The sequence below is a fragment of the Podarcis gaigeae genome, assembly GCF_964106915.1.
Source record: "Podarcis gaigeae genome assembly, chromosome: 2".
Classification (NCBI taxonomy): Eukaryota; Metazoa; Chordata; class Lepidosauria; order Squamata; family Lacertidae; genus Podarcis; species Podarcis gaigeae.
Genome location: NC_139679.1, coordinates 92,415,029 through 92,435,497, shown reverse-complemented (window position 1 = coordinate 92,435,497; position 20,469 = coordinate 92,415,029). Strand labels below are relative to the sequence as shown.

General features: G+C 42.7%; 1 long non-coding RNA gene across 2 annotated transcripts in view; it reads left to right on the top strand.

The window, feature by feature from the left end:
- Window positions 1-19,361, top strand: part of LOC310838208 — a 32,274-nt gene extending 12,913 nt beyond the window's left edge. The window contains exons 2-3 of one of the 2 annotated variants that reach the window (XR_014560806.1): window positions 13,579-13,695; window positions 19,088-19,361. This is a non-coding gene — a long non-coding RNA (uncharacterized lncRNA). Of the gene's footprint in view, window positions 1-13,578; window positions 13,696-16,557; window positions 16,690-19,087 lie in introns of those variants that run through there. The other variant, XR_014560807.1, reaches the window with a different exon arrangement.
- The last annotated feature ends 1,108 nt before the right edge of the window (window positions 19,362-20,469 follow it).

Here is a 20,469-nt window from a genome sequence, read left to right as displayed (position 1 = left end):
AGAAGCAATGCATGAGCAAGGAGTATTTGGCTTCAGGGGTGAGTGGTGGGAGACCCAGTGGCGGTCCTCTCCCAGTGCCACCCTGGACACTTAAGCTCCAGCAGCACCAGGCTGGCTCTTTTCCATGCTCTTGGGCCTGAGGTGCCACCTGGAGGTTTCACAGACTGTGGTCCTTGTGCACAGATGCTAGTTTGGCCACTTTGTGCCTCTCCTGCAAGAGCATCAGCACCACCATCTGCCCATGGGCATGGAATATTCACATTTCATGTTGGAATCTGGAAAGTCAGGGTTGGCAGCACACTATATTATTATTATTATTATTATTATTATTATTATTATTATTATTTGATGGTAGGGATCAGCCACTGGCCTCAGCAGCTCAGAAGGGTCCCTCACCAGTCCAACCAAGCTGTATTGCCCCTTCCCACCCTCCTTGTCAGGACCTTGGACAGCTCTTTTAGTATTCAGTGAGCAGTGGGGCTACTTTTCTAGTCCTAAACTACTAGGGGTGGGTGGGAGAGAAACCAAGAGTCTCCCTGTGTTACATTCCCCTTTCTTTTGGCTAGGCTGATGATCTGTAGTTATGAATGTAAGTTTCATACCCAGCCCTTGGTTCATAAATGCCTTTATTTGAGCTATGAGTTGGAAAAGGTTTTCTAGATTTACACTATGCCTACCTAATAGTATTTCTTATTCCGACCACACAAGAACTCTTTCGCCGCAAAGCATTGATTTTTAGATCTGAACTTTCTCCTGAAGCACTTATAAATCAGGGGATCAATCTGTCTTGCTATTAGATCTGAAGACTTGTGCCTCAGGGAAACTTCTCAGCTTGATGCCTGAAAGCATAGAGCTCTCTCCCTACCCCATGTGTGCATGTGTGTGGGTCTTCAATTCTCTTTGAATGGGATATCTAGCCATTCACCTGCCATTAGCACACATTTCAGGAGCTAAATTACAGTACTTAGAAGCTGAAGCCTTTCCAACAGCAAAGCCCCCTCACTGAGAGAGAGAGAGAGAGAGAGAGAGAGAGAGAGAGAGAGAGCGCTCAGCTAACTTGGAGTAAGGTATAAATTGATTTTCTATACTTCTGGTGTTAAATAAATTACAAGGCTTTGCATGGCCTATGGTGCCTTCATTTTCACTGACATTTCTGGCTTCACTTTGCCTGATGTTCTCCTACAGAATTTTTGCCTCTGCCTCCACAGACATCTTTTTTGGTTCACCACCTTTTGTGTATTATGCTTCCCAGCTACGGAAACTGGTCGTATTGGATACATTAAGCTCTCAGGCTCAACATTAGCTCCAATTTGATGCATATTGGTTTGAACTGACTTCTCATAACCTTTTTATGCTTTGCACCCTGAGGTGCTTGCTTTAAGAATGATACAATAATTCCATGACTGACTGGTTCAGTGATTTGCCAATTTGTTAACTTTTGAGAACTCCCACAGCTCCTCTTATGCACAGACTGCTTCCTGCCTATTACTGATGAGCCACACTGGGAAGAAGACTCTGACATCTACTGCCATGCTCAGCTTGAAAACTCATGACACATTTGACTAGTCTCTTCCACCCCCCTGCTTTGTGTTTGCTTCCCAACCCTTTCTGAATATGGCCTGTTGAGTTATGATTTGAGTACAGTCAGTGCTGTTTTGCTAGAAAAAGAGGTGCCAGAACTCACCACGAACATCTCCCTCACCCTCACTTCTTCTTGACCCATAACTAGAAATCATGAATCTGAGAAGGGTTTTTTTTACGCGTCCTGTGCTTCCTACATATGGTTCTGGGTGGTTTTGCTTTTGCCCCTCTGCTTTCCCCTGGAAAACTACTCCTTAGCACTAAATCAGAACAAATGGGAAACTGAGGAAAACCAATTGCCAATTGTACTGATTCAGCACAAAACTGCAGGTTTTCTAGAGTGAAAGTGGTGGGGCAAATGGAGGTGTGGATGAGCCCTGTGTCAGATATGATGTGGAATATATTTCCGATAAAAAAGAGGAAAGGGAACGACACTATCTATTGGGGTAAACAGATTAGAGTGAAAACCTGTAAATGTACAACCATGTCAGAAAAATCCATATTGAATACATACATATGGCTTATTAATCATGGTCCTGTGAACCTACACTGAACTTTGCTCTATTATATTGATGTTAAGGTCCTGAAGCCCATTCAGGTTTTTGCCATTAATCTCAATGTAAGAGATGCGCCACAAAAGTTTGCAGAAAGTGCTCTGTATCTTGGAAACCCAGTTCTTCCAAAGAACCTAATGGCAGGTACATTTCCTGCCTAGGAAGTAGCCATTAAATGAGAATATTAACCTAGTAGTCGATGAAACGCATTAGTTGTCATATATCTAGAATGCACACAGACCAAAGTGGAAGGTACTTCCAGATACATAAAAACAGATTACTTTCAATTTTGATGCTCCTGTAATAGAGGAGTCTGAAATTGCTTTTAGCTTCCATCCTGCTACTGTTTCTCATTCCACAAAATCAACATTTGTATTTCATCAGCGGTAGAAACTTGCTTGCAGTTGGATTTGTGTGTTTTGTTCACAATGATTATGCACTATAGCCTGTTGGATGAATAATGGTAATCGGCACAGAGGAAACAGGCAGAATATGTAATTATAGAGCACAGAGCACCCCACCCAATTCTCCTTTAATAAGCTTTTCCACTAAGACAAAAAGAAGAAGAAAAAAGACAAGTAATGTAGGACACAATAGAGGTGTATATAATTATGCATGGCTAGGAGGCAGGATAGAGAGAGGTTCTTCTCCCTTTGTTCACTTCAACACTAGAACCTGGAGTCATTCAGTGAAGCTCAGTGGTGGAAGATCCTGGGCAGACCAGCAAAAGTACTTCACACAGCAGATGGTTAAACTATGACACTACTTGGATGGCTTGAAAAGGGGATTAAAGAAAGTCATGGCAGATTAGGTTATTAATAACTACTAGTCAGCACAGCTATATGTCCCCAGTAACAGAGACAACAGGCCTCTAAAAATACCAGGCCTCTAAAAATACCAGTGAGAGCTCATGTCCTGGTTGCAGACTTCCTATGGGCATCTGGTTGGCCGCCATGAGAAAAGGGTGCTGGGTTAGATAGACTTCTCATCTGATCCAGCAGGTCTTTTGGTGATGGTCCAAATGATGGCCTGAACCAGGAGCTATGGGTGCTTCCAGACTATCACTATTTTCAGGTGGGATTCAATCCCATCCTGGAAAAACCAGGCTAAGCAATTAAAGCGGATTCGACACTCTTGTTCAACAAACCCACCCCATCCCCAGAATTGGATTTTTTACAAAAAGGGAAAAGAGAGAGGGGAAATGGATAGGAAAGTATGGGATAGCACTCATTTGATGCAACATCATATAACCTCTCCATTAATAAATCAGAATGAACGCTCAAGAAAGAGGAGACACGTTAACATCCCGACAAACTTTGTGCAAACTGTCAGGGAACTGCCATCAGTACTGGAGGGGGAGAGCGAAAGCCAGAGGGATTCCAGAGAGCGTCCAGGGATTGGGAGGAGCAGCCCATCTTCTGGGGAAGAGAATCAGCATAGCACCAGTGGAGAAGGGGGGCAGCTGGGGGAAGTGGCGAGGCGGTCTCATGACTCCTTGCCTGGGATCAGCAGGGAGAGTAGGGGTCCTCCGTTGCCCACGCCCCCCCTGCGCAGAAGGCTTCCGCGCAGAGAGGGTAGGCGGAGACTAGGCGTCAAAGAACTTATTTGCTGGAAGAAGTTTAAGAAATGCCCACTCACGGATTCTGCCAGCGATTGAGTCAGCCACGGGTGAGTGGCTGTCCGGACAGAAAAGGTTCACTTTGGCAACCCAGCCAGGTGTTTGCACCCAGCCAGGGAGACAGGCACCTGCTTATGCACGAGCAACCCCTAGAACCATTACACAAACAAATCACAATGAACAGGTCCTCTTGAAGCGACCCAAATTATGTAATTTGTCTAGGAAACTGTTCGCTTGTAGCATGCATGCTGGCAGGGCTGTGGCTGATCAAAATAATTGTGGAAGATTAAAAAGTGGGGCTCCCATAATCCAGAAGGAGTGCTATGGTCTGGTAGCCAGAATGTGGTGATTTAGGGCCAACCAACCAGTGAGAGAAACAAAACACAGTGCATTAACTTGAAGAGCAATGGCTGATCTATTACTTTAGCAGAGGTGGGTTGGTGAAGCATTGGGAAAATGGCATAAATGGTGCCATCCTCTTGCACTGATTGAGATGCTGTTGGGAGGGAAATGTTAAAGCTATGTTATGACAAGACAGAAGTACTGTTTTTGGGGGACAGGAGGCGGGCAGGTGTGGAGGATTCCCTGGTCCTGAATGGGGTAACTGTGCCCCTGAAGGACCAGGTGCGCAGCCTGGGAGTCATTTTGGACTCACAGCTGTCCATGGAGGCACAGGTCAAATCTGTGTCCAGGGCAGCTGTTTACCAGCTCCATCTGGTACACAGGCTGAGACCCTATCTGCCTGCGGACTGTCTCGCCAGAGTGGTGCATGTTCTGGTTATCTCCCGCTTGGACTACTGCAATGCACTCTACGTGGGGCTACCTTTGAAGGTGACTCGGAAACTACAACTAATCCAGAATGCGGCAGCTAGACTGGTGACTGGGGGCGGCCGTCGAGACCATATAACACCGGTCTTGAAAGACCTACATTGGCTCCAAGTACGTTTCCGAGCACAATTCAAAGTGTTGGTGCTGACCTTTAAAGCCCTAAACGGCCTCGGTCCAGTATACCTGAAGGAGCGTCTCCACCCCCATCATTCTGCCCGGACGCTGAGGTCCAGCACCGAGGGCCTTCTGGTGGTTCCCTCATTGCGAGAAGCAAAGCTACAGGGAACCAGGCAGAGGGCCTTCTCGGTAGTGGCGCCTGCCCTGTGGAATGCCCTTCCAGCAGATGTCAAAGCGATAAACAACTACCTGACATTCAGAAGACATCTTAAGGCAGCCCTGTTCAGGGAAGTTTTTAACGTGTGATATTTTACTGTATTTTTGGTTTCTATGGAAGCCGCCCAGAGTGGCTGGGGAGGCCCAGCCAGATGGGCGGGGTATAAATAATAATAATATATTATTATTATTATTATTATTATTATTATTATTATTATTATGTTATGCACTAAATGTGGGCAAGACATTGGAATGGATGGCATGCACTTATGTGTGTAGAGGTACTAACTCAAGGGGGCTTACATTTTATTTTTTTTGGAGGAATCTTGCCTTGTTATTTGTCAGTCCCTTGCCTCCTCTAGCTTATTAACATCTACAACTGGTAGAAGCTTTTCAGGTGGTAGCCAAGAGACTTTCCCAGCCCTGCTGGGATTTAACCTGGAACCTTTGGGATGCAAAGCGTGTGCTCTGCCACTGAGCTTATAGCAACAAGAGCTAGAAACCTGATTTTGAACAAGAGTCTAAAATTTATTACAGCGGAAAGCGAGAGGTGGTATTCCTATGCAGCTCGCTGGTTTCTGCTACAGCTGCAGATCTGCTGAGCCCAGGTTCTCCAAGCAGAAATATGGAAACATGGACTGCACTAACGTGTACTCTGTCTTGAACTGAAACTAATTACGAATCCTCTGTGCCCATTATTGGGGGGGGGGATAGTTCAGTGCTAATCACTTTCTTTCTAAATTTAACCTTGCTGCAGAACACCTCCAGTTTTATGCCTATTGAGATGGCATCTAGCACTCTTAGTGGTGCTTTTCAGAATCTAATTTTCTCATTGTTATTCAGTGGTGCTCACAGTTCTACGATGCAGGATCCATGAGTGGATATGAATCCTCTCATCTCGGTGTGATACGTGCTGTTAATCTAACACCTGCTCCTCCTCCGTTTGGGGAAATCACAGAAATCTTGTCTCTTGTGATTCCAAGTTGAATACATTCTTCTTCAGAAATCTGCGCATCAAAGGAGGAGAAAGGTGCCTTTTATATCTTGTCAACAGATGCATTTTGAAAGCTTAAAAAAGAAAAGCACACACAGAGAGAACCTACAGGAGGCATTTGCCCTTCTAGTGTTCATCCACAAATCTGAGTTAACTGAAGAACTCCAGCTGTTTGCATGGCAAAGGGACATAATCCATGCTGAAGGGGCTGACTGATCCCAGGGGCCGCAATGGGCATGGCCGTGTGAAATATTTACATAGAACCACTCTCATAAATAAACATAGAATTCCCCTGTTCCCAACCTGAGACAAAACCCACAGTGCTTTAACATTCAGACAGAGAAGTATGCATGTTCTTGACAAGATGTGCAGCAAAGGGAGTAATTTCCTATCTTCTTTTATGCTCCCTATTTCAACTCTCCCATCTTGGGAATGGAACATATCCCCGGGGTAGAGCATAGGCATGCATTCAGAAGGTCCAAAGTTCAATCCCTTGTATCAAGGAGAGTAGGAAGTTGCCTTGTATTGAGCCAGACCATTGGTTCACCTAGCTCCTTATTGTGTGCATTGAATGGCAATAGATCTCCCAAAGAATTCAGGCAGGGGACATTCCCAGCCCTATCCAGAGATGCGGGGATTGAACCTAGAACCTTCTGCATGCAAAGCAGATGTTCTACCACTGAGCTATAGCCCGGTCCCTGTGTCGGGGTTGGAGTCAGGTGTAAGTCAGCAATAAAACAATAAATTACCCAAAGCCAGCGAAGTTTACTCTTTATTCAAGGAAACAAGCCACAGCTCAGGCCTAGTGGCCACAGCAATTCTTTCCAGGAGGTCTTGCCTAATGAAGCAGCTGTGGGGACTAAAGGTCCCCACCTTCCCTCAGCTCTCTAAGCTCTCTAAGCTTCCTCCCTTGATTCCTTCCCTAGTAACCTAAGCCTTCACCTGCTTGCCTCTTGTTGCTCTGCCCTCTGCATTTCTCTGCACATTCTGGGAGACCAGGGGGCAGGGGAGCTGGTTGCAGCAGGAGGGGAAGACTCCATGACTTCTTCCACAGCCTGCCTACACTCAGCTTCTGAGTCTGCACAGCTCTCTGCCACAGACTCTTCCTGCTCATTAAACCCTGTTGCTCCCGAACCTCCTCCTCCCAGTCTGCTCCCTCTTCTCCCTTTGACTGCTCATTGTCATCCCCCCACCAATCCCCTGGCTCAGAGCATTCTTCCCTTGGGAATTCCCTAGGGGGCTCCCCGGCAGGTGCCTTCCATCATGCCTCTGCATCCAGCCAGTCCATGGACGCCGTGATAGAACTCAAAGCATAGGGTTCTCAGGTGGTCTCTCATTCAGATGGACTCCCATTCAGATGCTGACCAGGCCTGCTCAGCTTTAGCAAGGTGGCCGCACCATGTGTCCTCAGACCATTTGAATCTGAAGTCCAGCTTAAAGCAGGATCTCCAGCTCAAGCTGGTGATGGGAAAGATTGCTGCCAGTCAGACAATATTGTGCAAGACAGAGAAATATTCTGAGCTGGTAGAAGGGCACCTACCTGCAGGTTCATCCCTATAATTATTTGTGGCTTAAGGGCGCAAGCTCAGGAGCCCATGACTATAACCCCTCCCCTTCAAAGTAGGAAATGCCCAACCTGCTGAAAGGGATAAGATGTACTACATATGGGGAGAGAACAAATGAGAGAACAGTAGGTCAATTCATTTATGCTCCTTTGCTGCTTCCGAGCATCTTTTTTGATCCTTTGGACCACTCTGAGTAAAAGTTAGTGGAATACCACCCAGAATAAAAATATATTACAGGGCTACAGAAGATGTACAGTGGTACCTCGGGTTACATACGCTTCAGGTTACAGACTCCACTAACCTAGAAATAGTACCTCAGGTTAAGAACTTTGCTTCAGGATGAGAGCAGAAATTGTGCTCTGGTGGCGCAGCAGCAGCAGGAGGCTCCATTAGCTAAAGTGGTGCTTCAGGTTAAGAACAGTTTCAGGTTAAGAACGGATCTCCAGAGCGAATTAAGTACATAACCAGAGGTACCACTGTATAGCAAAAGGCAGTAGAAACCAAAGTCTCTCTCTGCCTCCCTGGCAGAAGCTGGCATGAAGTTAAACATAATTTCTACTAACTCCAGGCTGAAGATCCCTAGAAAAAAAGATTTGCCTTGATATATAGGAAGCTTGGCAGTCAAATTGACCCAAGGACATAAGAAGGGCATCACCTGGCTCCCTATAAAGAAAAAAATGTCCTTGTCCGAACTGATGCACATTTAGTGTCTGGAGTGAGAAAAATATCGTCAGATATACCTGTGTGCAACCTTGCTCTTTACGAATAGAGGCAGTATGGCCCATTTACAGAGAACTATGTGCAATTTCTATAATTTAACATGCTATATTTCCAACTCTCTGTGACACCATATTTATTCAGTTATGTTCTTAGTTCATGTCATGGATTCCTTTTCCTTTTATATGTAAAATAACAATGAGGATTTGTCACAGATGAAAAGTCCAGATTCTTTTCTTCAGTAGCAATTCATCAGATACATAATTAATGAAAACAAGAGGTCGTTTAAATTATACATGGGCTTCCTCTTGGGAGAAGCGAACAAGAAATGGAGGGGTTTGTACAAAGTTACCTTTGCTTCTCATCGACCATAATAATGACCTTGTGGGCCCCCACTGGTGATGTTCCAACAGGGTTGTAAGTGTGAAAACCATAAGAAATAAAGAATAAAAGAAAGGAAGGGATGAGCTTATTCGTTTTAAGAATTCAGGCAAAAAAAGCTCCTTTAACATAGAACTAATATTGCAATTTTTCAAGAAACTTATTTAAAAAGTAGGCCAAAGTTCCTGCTTAAATTAATACAAGAGACCTAAATGCAAGGTGTCTAATTTCAATCAAAGATTCTGCAGAAATTAAAACAGACCTTTGAGAAAAGTCTGAAAATGCATATATTGGTATTCTCTGAACTGACAGGGAATTTTACCAGCACAACTGTGACTTTACTGTAGGGAGGTAATTTACTGATTTGATGATGGTGATGAGGATACAACTAGTAGCCTTATTGTAATATAAACTGGAGTGCTAATGTTGAAAGATTGGCCATCTCTAGTCTAGAACTCTGGTAACAACGTTACCAGTTTGTAGTCATTTTATAGAAGCTAATAGTATTTTTTATTACTTTTAAGGAAAGGAGGAGCTTCAGTGGTACCTCGGGTTAAGTACTTAATTCGTTCCGGACGTCTGTTCTTAACCTGAAACTGTTCTTAACCTGAAGCACCACTTTAGCTAATGGGGCCTCCTGTTCTTAACCTGAAGCACCACTTTAGCTAATGGGGCCTCCTGCTCTCATCCTGAAGCAAAGTTCTTAACCCGAGGTACTATTTCTGGGTTAGCGGAGCGTGTAACCTGAAGCGTATGTAACCTGAAGTGTATGTAACCCGAGGTACCACTGTACTGAGTAAGGTGGTAGTCGCTGGAGTTGAGCTAAAATGGCTTTGCAAATTCTCCATGTTATTTGTGGGAGGTGAAATTTGGGGGTGAGGGTGAGATTTCGTTGAATATACTTTGGGGCACCACCCTTAAATGCCCCACCCTTAAATGCCTGAACTGTATCCTTGAACCAGGATAATGCTTCTTCCTGGCTTAAAGATAAAGAGACCTGGGTGGGTGTTTTACCTCTGAGTTTTAGTTTGCAAAGGTACGAGTCAAATCAGATGCTCCATCCACCCTTGCTACTGGCCCCACACACCACTGGCAAATCCCGAATGTAGCCTGTGAGCTGAAAAAAGCATTGTTTTCTCAAAATTTATCTCCTGTACCATGAAAATAAATAAAAACAGTATTTTTTTTTAAAAGGTTCCCCATGAGGCCTGCAAGGACTGATTCACACATACCTTTTTGCCTCTGTCCTGATGGTTGCAGTGGCACCAGGTGGTGATGTGAATGAGGGGATGATCTGTCTTAGATCAAACAGTACAAATAAAACTCCCATGCCAACTGAAAGGCAGAATTTTTTCAACAGCGACTTAGTCTTAATGACTTAAGTTTTGCTCAGAATAGGCCTATTGAAACTAATGGACCTAAATTAGAAAGGCATGTTAATTTCAGTGGGTCTACTCTTGAGGAAGACTTCATTGACTACTATTACACACACACAAACCGAAAGCAGAACAAATATTAGATGTGGCGAAGAGCCTGCTATTTTGCAAAAAGAGGCACAGTTGGCATTTCAGCTGCATAGATTTTTCTTCCACGTGAATGACAGTATTTGTGTAAAGCACTCATACAGAACCTTAGGCAGCACTGTGGATAAACAATAAACCAGAACTATTCCCTATGGGGGATTTGGAGTCATAGCTCATTAAATTCCTTGGCACAGCACAAGTTAGTCTTTTATTGTGCAAAGCACAGGTAACGTTTTGTTCCAAGCGCTGGTTCATGCGGCAAATACCGTTTATCCGACTGAAAAGGCTTAGTTGAAATGGGAAGGCCTAATGATATGACTTTGATGTTGTTATTTAAAGCCTCAGCTTTATAGAGTTATTCTGCTATCATTAATTTCAGATATCGAATTTCTCATTGGATACCTCGTCATTCCTCTTACAAACGAACGACCTAAATAGTACTGCAGTAATGTGAACCTCCCTGTTATTTGTTTATTTCATAAAATACACCACTTCATTGTAAATAAAACCTCCAAGCAGTTTACAAAAGATTAAACAGGTAAAAAGTTATGTTTTTATGTATGTTGGGAGCTGGGGCAACCCAGTCAGATGGGCAGGGTATAAATAATAAAATTATTATTCTACATAAGATAAGAGAGGAAAATTCACAACTACACTTCAAAACATACAAAAGTTAGAATAGTTGTTGGCAACTGCCTGTCTCAGGAGACAATGGAGGAGTGTGCTTTTGGGGGTGAAGTCAAACTCAAACTATTGGGGTGATGCAGCACCTTCTGTGGCTGTAGAGACCCTTTCTAAGCATCTGGGTGGCCTTGTCTAAACAACAATGTTTTTAGTAGGCACCACAAAGAGTACAGTGAAGGCACCTGCTTGATCTCAATAGGCAGGGAGTTCAAAAGTTTAGGCGCTAAGCAATCAAGTTCTTACAAATGCCGAACAGGTATTACGTGGCACCTACAGAAGTGCCAATTCCGCCAATCGAAGCAGATGAGTGGGCACATGTGGGGCAAAATGTAGGTAAACTGGTTCCAAGTTGTATACAGTGGTACCTCGGGTTAAGTACTTAATTCGTTCCAGAGGTCTGTACTTAACCTGAAACTGTTCTTAACCTGAAACACCACTTTAGCTAATGGGGCCTTCCTGCTGCTGCCGTGCCTCCGGAGCACGATTTCTGTTCTCATCCTGAAGCAAAGTTCTTAACCTGAAGCACTATTTCTGGGTTAGCGGAGTCTGTAACCTGAAGCGTATGTAACCTGAAGCGTATGTAACCTGAGGTACCACTGTGCTAATAGCAACACTTGGAATCTGGCCTGATAGCAGATCAGCAACAGGTCTTAAATACCAACAAGGCCTCACTCCTGTCAGCAATTGTACTGCAGCATTATGCACTAACTGCAGCTTCCAGGTCGAGTGTGAGGGAAGCGGTATTCCAGTCTTGAAGTAATCAGTGCGCAAGCTACTGTGGCAAGGGTTTCCAGGTCCAGGAATGGCCATAGTCGTCAAACCAATCACAGTTGGTAAAAGGTACTTCTAGCCACTGAGGCTACCTTGGCCTCCAATGACAGAGCTGGATCCGGCACTTGCAAACCGTGAACTTGCTCCTTCAGGGGGAGTAAAACTCCATTCAGGGTAGGCAACTGGCCAATTTCTCGAACACAGGAGCTACTCACTCATAGTGCTTCCCACTTCAAGTTTCTGAATATCTATTGCATTTTCTTATAGTCCACAGGTCTATGTTCTACTGTTGTAGCTTCTCTTTCATTTCATACATTGTGCAGCTGCAGGAATTAAAGGAAGGCACCCTAGATACATACAGTGGAAGATCAGAACCTCTGCATCAGAAAGGGGATCTGATGTCTAGCTTGTCAATTAGGGGTAGGATGAGATCCACTCACCACAGGCCCAAACACTTGCAAGTCTCCCATCTCTGGTAGCCTCCCATAAAGAAGCTTTTATGTATCTGGATTTCGTAACTGTAATTGCCTTCCTGGAGAGGAACCACCCTCAAGGAATCTTTCCATTAAATGTGACAGATAGTGGGGTTTGTAACTCCTGAACGACAGGGAATTTTAACAGGTCTTTTTAACAGCTTGGTGGCAGGGAGAGATTTGCCAGGTCTCTGCTCCTCCACCTCCTCTTACAGGCTTTGCTGCATAGCCAGAATTCTATGTGCTCAAATAAGTAGGAAAGGACTTAGCTTCTTCCCCACAGAACCATTCAGAAACAGTTTTGATTTGTAGCAGCCCTTCACAACCTGGTGTCCTCTGGAAGTTATATTGAAATGAAAAAGTTTTGGGACATGATATATAATGAAATGGAAAAAAAACTCTTTAAATACACCTTCCCAAAGAAACCAGAGGCTTTTTTACTAGGGATAATAGAAGAGGAAGTGAGAAAAGAAGATTGCAAGTTATTTCTGTATGCAACAACTTCTGCTAGGATTCTTGTGGCCCTAAAGTGGAAAACCCAGGAGATTCCAACTTTAATGGAGTGGCAGACGAAATTATTTGAGTATGTAGAATTGGCGAAAATGACTTAGAAAATTTGAGACCAAAAAGTGACAAAGTTTGAAGAGGAGTGGAGTAAATTTGTTGTGTATATATGAAATAATTGTAGAAGTTTAAAAACTGTAGCAGGGCTAACATAAAACTTGTGATGTGGATAGAGTGTAAATAAGAATCTGTAAGAGAGGATGTAAAATGGGAAAACCGAAGCAGGGAAGGAAGGAAGTCTGGGTGCAAAATTGAGCAGGGTAAATAAGAAGACACAAAATGTTGAATGTAAAAGTGTAAGTTTTATTTGTTATGTTTTTGAAACCAATAAAAAGCATTTTTTTTTAAAAAAAGGAAGTTATATTTATTGGTTTATAATGTACATAAAGGTGTTTGTTTTTTAAAAGCACCTCTAAGTGGTGTACAATAAATGAGAACATGGCTATCAGTGGCTACTAGCCATGATGGCTCTGTCCTACCTCCACTGTTGGAGGCAGTATGCCTCTGAATAGGAGTTGCAAGCAGGGAGAGTGCTGCTGCATTCAGGTTCTGCTTGCAGGCTTCTCGCAGGCCTTGGCTGCCCACTGTGAGTACAGCATGCTGGTCTAGATGGGACATTGGCCTGATTCAGCAGGCTCTTCTTATGCTCTTATGTTTTTATGAAATGCAATGAGATAATGGCCCTGTTGAGTGAGGCTGATGGGAATGTTAGTCCAAAACACTTGGAGGCCACCAGTTTAAGCTAAAGAATTCCGTTATCATCCTGTACTGGGTTCAACTCAAGGAAGAGCTTCATTCCAACACTATAATTCTGATCTATTTTCTGTCTTAGAATCTCTCCTGATCTAAATCAAGCAGTGTATTCTAATCTGAATCTCCACTGTCATATGATGAAAACAAAATGAAAATTATGAATTCCAATAGCAGCGATCATCATTTTTATCAAATTTATCTCTTCCTTTTGAAAAAAAGGGAAATCTTTCTAATTCCAGGCAAACATCTGATTTCTAACACAAAGAGAGACTTAAATTACACAGCAAAGCTTCACAGCCATCAGAAAAGTAATTAGAGAGATGTATCATGCAGGCCACCTGGAGAATACTCACAAAGTAAGGCCATCATACATTTTGCTGACTTTTAATGGTTGGGGTTAAAAGTCCATTTCTAAAGTTGGCATTTTGTTTCTTAATTGGGGCATTGTGTCTTGTTGATTTACCCCACCCCATCGTGCTGAATTCTTAATGCGCCAAGCCCTTGGCTTGGTATAGGTTACCATCTGAAATAAAGAAAACAAATTGAGGAAGACAGATGGTTTGTACTTCATGAAATCCCACTGAAAGTATTAGTTTCACATGACATTGTTTCTAATCTCTTCTCTCGGGGCAGAAATGGTTTTCATAGTTTGCTTCCATTTCATATATAAAATTAGTCATCCCTTGGGTTTTTGTGCCTCTTTCTTTCTGAACACTACACTGTAATATAAAACAGCAAATGGTGTACTGTCTTGTCAATATTTAAAAGAATGCAAGATATTCTGACACTAATATGCTTCACAGAGAACCAACTCATTCATTACAATTTCCCTTCTAGCTCTTTTAGGCTTTGTTAGAATTGGCTTTCTCCATGTTGGCAACCGAATAACATTCTGTCTTCCCTTAATCACTCACAAAATGTCACTTTGGCCATTTCCCAACAGAAGTCAGATTGTTCTTTATGGATTTCCTTAACAGGTTGGGAAAGAAATCCATTCATCTCCTAATCACAAGGAAAGAAAGTGAATTACCAAGGATAAAATAAACACCCAGTAGATCTAGCTTCTTGGGAAATAGCTAGAGAAAGAACAATTGATGCAGAGCTCTTTAAAAATGAAGCCGGTATTCACTGATCAGAAGCCAAATGTCTCAGGGTTTGTAACCTCAATGTTAGGTCTGGTGAATGAAAAAAAGGGTTGTGGGCAGAATAAAAACATCAACAACAGTCAACCCACAAATAGGATTTGCACTGTAAAACAACAACAAAAAGAGAGATTACTCAATTTCTCCAGAGAGGATACAATTCCAACATGAGAAAGAACTAAGCAGCTTAGAGCCGTAGGAAAGAAAGAAACAAAACTCTCTGTATTCCAGTGCCAGTCTGAAACAACTGGTACTGATGCAGGAAATGTTCAATTAACATGTCTTCCAACCACAGAAGAGCTGGCTTGTATGCTTCAAACTTTGACCTAGTATGAGGGTAATGGGTCTATAGAAGAGGAACACACACACGGCATAGTGGCCAATCGACCAGGACACAGCCGAAACTCACAGCAGAATGAGTTGGGAATGAGGTTGTGCAGGGGTAGCCAGTTCCCATCAGCCCCACCCCGATAGTCAGAGGTGATGGGAATTATAGTCCATCAGCAGCTGTATAACACCAGATTGGCTACCCTTGAGGAGGTGAGTCCTGAGGTAGCATGTTAGAATGTACCACTGTAGCAGGATGGGTGGATTTACTATTTGTAATATTCTGCTATAGAAAAAAATCATTGAACTAGGAAGCTAGTACTGAATAGCTGGACTAGAAGCCCGAGGGACTGAGAACAAACCACTACATTAAGGACTGTTCATAGTTTGTTCCTGAATGTCCCAGGGCTTTGAAGATTAAGGGTGAGGGCTTCTTTCCAAGGCCCTTCAGTTTGAAGGTGATAGTGGAAGACCCCTTCCCTCTTCCCCAGAGTACAGTGGTACCTCGGGTTACAAACACCTCAGGTTACAAACACTTCGGGTTACAAACTCCACTAACCTGGAAGTAGTACCTTGGGCTAAGAACTTTGCACCAGGATGAGAACAGAAATCACGTGCCGGCGGCGCAGCGGCAACAGGAGGCCCCATTAGTGAAAGTGCACCTCAGGTTAATAACAGTTTCAGGTTAAGAACGGATCTGCAGAATGAATTAAGTTCTTAACCTGAGGTACCACTGTAATGCCTTTTGTAGCAAGAAGATGCTCACAAGAAGAAATAATGCAATGTGTATACATTTCTGAAGGTTATACATTGTATTCATAAATACAAATGTGTTTATTGGTAAGATTTTGTTGTTGTTATACAGTGGTACCTCGGGTTACGAACTTAATTTGTTCCAGAGGTCCGTTCTTAACCTGAAACAGTTCTTAACTAGAAGCGTGCTTTCGCTAATGGGGCCTCTTGCTGCCGCTGCACCGCTAGCACACAATTTCCGTTCTCATCCTGGGGCAAAGTTCTCAACACGAGGTAACTCTTTCAGGTTTGCAGAGTTTGTAATCTGAAGTGTTTGTAACCTGAGGCATTTGTAACTTGCGGTACCACTGTACTATTCAGAAATGGTGTCCTGCACCAGCACCCAGAGTTGCTAAAGTCTTTCATTTCATGATTCCCTCATCTCATTCTCCTGCATGAGTAGATCAGATTTCATTTGCAAACCAGGAAGTGTCTCTAGTTCAAAGGTTTCTTGGGTGAATTTAATGGCTGGTTATAGGCACCCCACATGCATCTAAGATTAGTCTAGGTGAAGGATTGGTGATTACTGGTAAAAATGTTTACTGGTTGGTAGATGGCATGTTGGCATAAATAACCATGCAGCTACCAGAAACATTACCATTTTCTGGAGACACACAGGAAGCTATTTTATGATGAAACAGGTCCCTGGTCCCTCTAGTTCAATAATGCTAATGTGCTTATACTACCATATTGTTGCCTGATGTCCTTCAACTTGGGATGCTAAATGAGGTCCTCTCTTGTTTCAGTACTGCAATGCTCTGTTGTGTGTCAATGGATTTTTATAAAAAAAACATGCCACCAAAAAATAGTTTCCAGTCTTATTACTGGTGAAGACTGAATCCAAAAGGCTCTTCAAAATTCACATTTGTTAAGGGGAACAAAAAGACTCACAAGAACATGGTTTTAAATCCAGGCTCAATGTGTGATAGAGGGTTTTTTTTCTTTTTCTTATGTCAGAGACACACTTTCTGATGCAAGACAGAAGTAATGCAAGGGGCCCCATACTGTTTCACTGTGTAATAAATTTATCTGTTTGTGTTTATTTCCCATATAGTAGTCTTTCCTCACCCAGGCAGGGTTAAAAATTCATCATTGCCATGTTTGCTCATTCATGCTAAGCCATGAAAGTTTCTGCTGTCTTGGTAATACTGTATAAGTTTTCTTCTAGCCTTCTTTTATTTTATTTCATATTTAATTTAGGAAAAAAGAGAGACCAGCTTTCATAGATTAATATGAAATGTATATCGATAGATCCACATACATTTAATATCTCCAGTTATTAGATTCTTTGCTTTATGTGGTATTGTCTCGGAATCCATAGTAGGGATTCTGCAGCTTTCCCCCATTTCCGGTGTTCCTTATTCCTGGCTTTGGTTTCCTGTGAGTTTTCATGCAATATAAATAGCAAGGGCTGTAAAGTGCTGCTGTAAAGTACATGATTGATATTTCTCATATTACTTTTGCATTTTTCACTTTTATTTGCTGGAGCTCTTGTCATCTCCTGCACTGCATCATTTCCCCTGAACATTAAGCAAATGCCCCTTCCCTTGATCAAACAGTTTCCAGAGCCAGTGAATATGAAGGGGGAGCCCGAGGTCAACCACAAGCTACATGCCATTACCACCATTTTCTTTTGAGGCTGTCAGTTATATGAGGGGGTGCCTACTCCTGTCCACCAGAATCCATCAGTTTTCAGGGAGGCAGTTTTCAGTGACTTTCCTCTTAGAATGCCTCCCCCCTAAATCCACTCCACAAAGATGTCCCCCAACTTCATGACAATGCCACACAATGATGTGGCACCCTCCTAAAGAGTCTGTTGGGTAAGATGGTGCCCAAGAGCAGCTGAGCCTCCCAGGAACATGATCTCTGCCACCTGGGACCATGAAAAAGGCAGTAGCCATAAAAGGCAGTGACAGGCTGTGATTTTGTGAAATCAAGCCCCGCCAACATCCACCACTGAGTTTCTGAACTTTTGGCTCAGCTCTGGCTGATGAGCCGTTTCTGATTTGAAATGCTGACTGCTACAAGCAAGCATTTGCCAAATAATTTTAACAAAACTATTGCTAATGTTTTTCATATTGGATGGAAGGTATGAAGCCAGTGTTGATAGTTATGGCTTTTCATTTTGGAAAAGTTTTGATTTATTGAATTTGGCCATGTTTCAGTTTGCAAGCACCTTTAAATGTACATTCTCTCATTTGAATGCAGCTTCTCTCACACAGAGCTGGCATACACCAGATGCCCAAAGCTAGGAAGAATGACCCATTCAAAGGATTGTTGCTGGCCTGTTAAGTTACCTGAATTATACAAACTTGCAACAAATATCAGTTCAATTCAATTTGGCACAACACTAAGCATTCCTGATAGAACATCCGCTCCATTTTGTAATGAAGCTGCTCCCCCCACCCCAAATTACAGCGAATATACACAATCTAGTATACATTAACCACAATATCATATTGAATCAGCACCTGCCTCGGTAGACAGAGACTGTGGTTTTTCAAAAACCACATGGAACTGTATTGTATTCAGTTGGGAAGGGCTGGTGCTCATCTGCTCTGTATATAGAAGGTCCTAGGCTCAACCTCTGGCTTCACCAGGTGGAGCTGGAAAAGTCCCCTCTCTGAAAAATGTCAGTCAGTGTAGACAATATTGAGCTTAATGGACCAATAGTCTAACTTGGGATAAGGTTCATATGACCTTCTGCTAACTGAAGGCATCCACCAGCATGTTGCGGAAGTAGATAATTTTTGGGTGAATCTTCCTCCTGCTGCATCCCTCTCCCCATATGTGCTGAGGGTTTTTGGGGTAGTGACTAGGAATGGCTGCCGAGCACAATTCAAAGTGTTGGTGCTGACCTTTAAAGCCCTAAATGGCCTCGGTCCTGTATACCTGAAGGAGTGTCTCCACCCCCATCGTTCAATCTGGACACTGAGGTCCAGCTCTGAGGGCCTTCCCTCACTGCGAGAAGTAAAATTGCAGGGAACCAGGCAGAGGGCCTTCTCGGTGGTGGCACCTGCCCTGTGGAACACCCTCCTATCAGATGTCAAGGAAATAAACAACTATCTGACTTTTAGAAGACATGTGAAGGCAGCCTTGTTTAGGGAAGTTTTTAATGACTGATGTTTTAATGTATTTTTAATCTTTTGTTGGAAGACACCCAGAGTGGCTGGGGAAACCCAACCAGATGGGTGGGGTATAAATAATAAATTATTATAATTATAATTATTATTGTTATTATTATTATTAGTGGTGGTTGCAGGTATGAGTGAGACTCACCAAAAATTAACCCCCTCTTCATTCTACGGACACATGCCAATTAGATGTCACTTATCATTATGATAGCAAAAGATAAATAAATCACTGGTGCAAAAATGAAAGGCAACATTTGTCGAGAGAGAGAGAGAGAGAGAGAGAGAGAGAGAGAGAGAGAGAGAATAGGTGTATTTGTGCTAGTATGTCATATTTGTCCTTTCTTGTCTTCAAGAGCAGTCCACGGAGTACAGTTTCTCATCACAGAGTTGCTCTTGTTATGCATGCACCAAAAAGTACCAGTCTTGTGACATCTTAGAGACTAACAAACTGATCGTCGCATGAATGTTCATAAACAAGAGACTACTTCATCCTAAGAAGCAAGAGCTGCCTTCATCAGATATGAGGAGGAAGGAGCCTACTTCATGAGGTGTTTTGTATGCAGTGCAGTCACAGTCGAGCTAAAATAAATTAACATTATGATACAGAATATTGTTGTTTCCTCTGGAGATAGACAAAGATAAAGAATCTCTAGGATTATGCCAGATGCAGATCATATTGTACCTGATCAACATCACAGAGATCTGCTTGCTATTCACCATCAGTGGAACAAATAAATGCCTTCTGGTTCAAATGAGTGGTTCAGATGGAAGTATATTTAATTTTTTATTTTTTTTACAGGCATGACAACTTTGGCATTAATAATACATAGCGCCGAGCCACAGGAATAACTAGGAGACTAACCACTCTTCTTGGTATTCAATTCACTAGCTTCTAGTCCTTCAACAGATTAGTTTTATAAATGTATTCTGCAGTGGTGTGGAAATCATTACCTTTGGAAGTATAACGCATTTACAGAAAAGCCACTTAGAAGATTCCGCAGCATGCTCTTCAGTTATACATTAGAGGAGCTGATCTCAGATAAGGGATACATAGGCCAGTCATCGTGACAGAAATGCTGTTGGGGAAAGTGAATATAAATTCCTCAAGACTCTATTAATCTAATAAAGTCAGTTTATACCTCTTGTAGAGAGGACAAGATCATTGCTTACACCCATCATTGGGCAATAAATTAACTTGAGTTAGCTGCTGTGCATTCTGAGAGCAAATAACATTGGCTTTTATTGTTGGAATATTTCCCTGAGCTTGCACAACAAAGCAAAGCTTTATTTCCTGAGGTTTTTTAAATGACTTTTACAAACCTTTCCAACATTTTCATTTCTAAAGGCAGGCTCAGAAGGATCCTAATTGGACGGGAGTAGTGGCACTGTGGCAGGGCATCACACACCAAAATTAAGTCAGGTATTATTTTGCAAAATGCATCTGAAGATTTTGTGAATATACTCTCGTATACTCTTATTCTTACCATGTGCAATGTAATCAATTATAACATGCATGAATGAGAGAACGGTGAGTGGACCTTTGGAAAGGTGGTTGGCAGAACAGGAAAAGCAAAGTCGAGGGACCAGTGGCTGCAAACAGGAATACATTTCAAGCAAAACATCAGACTAAGGGAAAGCAACCTTCATTGGGAAAGGAACTTGCATATTTCAGGACAGCAGTGCCCATGTGGCTAGATCCTAAAGACCTCTGAGACATGTAGCCAGGAAAGGTCTT